Source organism: Lotus japonicus, chromosome 5 (genome assembly GCF_012489685.1).
Source record: "Lotus japonicus ecotype B-129 chromosome 5, LjGifu_v1.2".
Lineage (NCBI taxonomy): Eukaryota > Viridiplantae > Streptophyta > Magnoliopsida > Fabales > Fabaceae > Lotus > Lotus japonicus.
Window position 1 is genome coordinate 35,986,868 of NC_080045.1, and position 934 is coordinate 35,987,801.

At 45.1% G+C, this 934-nt stretch overlaps 1 non-coding gene across 1 annotated transcript; it reads left to right on the forward strand.

Moving 5' to 3' along the window:
• Window positions 1-380: 380 nt before the first annotated feature.
• LOC130721731 (small nucleolar RNA R71) lies at window positions 381-487 on the forward strand. Its single transcript, XR_009013651.1, has one exon. It is a non-coding gene; the product is annotated as a small nucleolar RNA R71 (small nucleolar RNA).
• The last annotated feature ends 447 nt before the right edge of the window (window positions 488-934 follow it).

Genomic DNA, 934 nt, shown 5'->3' on the forward strand with positions numbered 1-934 from the left:
CCATGGCCTTCACTTCCTCCTCCGGTCTAGTCTCTGTGCATTCTTCGCTGTCATGTGGCCCTCCACAAGTCACACACTCCACCTTGGCAACTCGACCACCAATCTTGGTAGTCTTCATTTGATTTTGAATCTCATTCATTTGCTTGGAGAGTTGCTTGTTGGAGGCCATAAGTTGATCATAAGCTTCAACCTCAAGGACTCCTCTTCGGGCTTGGCGATCATTACTAGAGTTCATGGCTCTTATAGCCATCTTTTCAATCAACTCATACCCCACTTGTGGAAGTAAGGCATCGAACTCTCCACTTGAAGCCGCATCCAAACCAAACCTCGAAGAATATTGGAGACCATCATAGAACTTTGCTACTTGCTCAGCTTGAGTAAGGTCATGTTGAGGACACCTCCTCAAGAGCTTCTTGAACCTCTCCCAAGCTTCATAGAGATTCTCATCGGTGGATTGAGTAAAAGTCATGATGTCATTCTTGAGCTTCCTCAAGAGGGCTCTTGGAACAAACCTTGTGGTGAACTTCTCAGCCAAGTCTTCCCAAGATGTAATGCTACCTTGGGGCTGTGAATTCAACCACTCTTCAGCAGTATCTGTAAGACCTGGATTTTCAGAACAAGCTAGTTTCCGACTCACGCGTAGGATCAGTGTAAGCGTGACAGGAGTTTGATATTTGAGGAAGATTAATGAAGAAGAAAGTTCAGGAATTGCTTGAGGAATGTTGCGTAGTCGTTTTCGGAGTTAGTGCGAGTCGACTGCACACTTGCCTTAGGGCGAGCGTGTCCAGAATAGGCTATTTCGCTCTTAAAGTAACGTTTTGAGTGAGATTTCGAACTCTCGGAAAATTTAAAGATTCTCTTTATTTTTCCATCGACCAGCGTTTCATTTCGGAACTCTGGACTGTACGCACGATAGGTTTTACTTTCCGGAAGC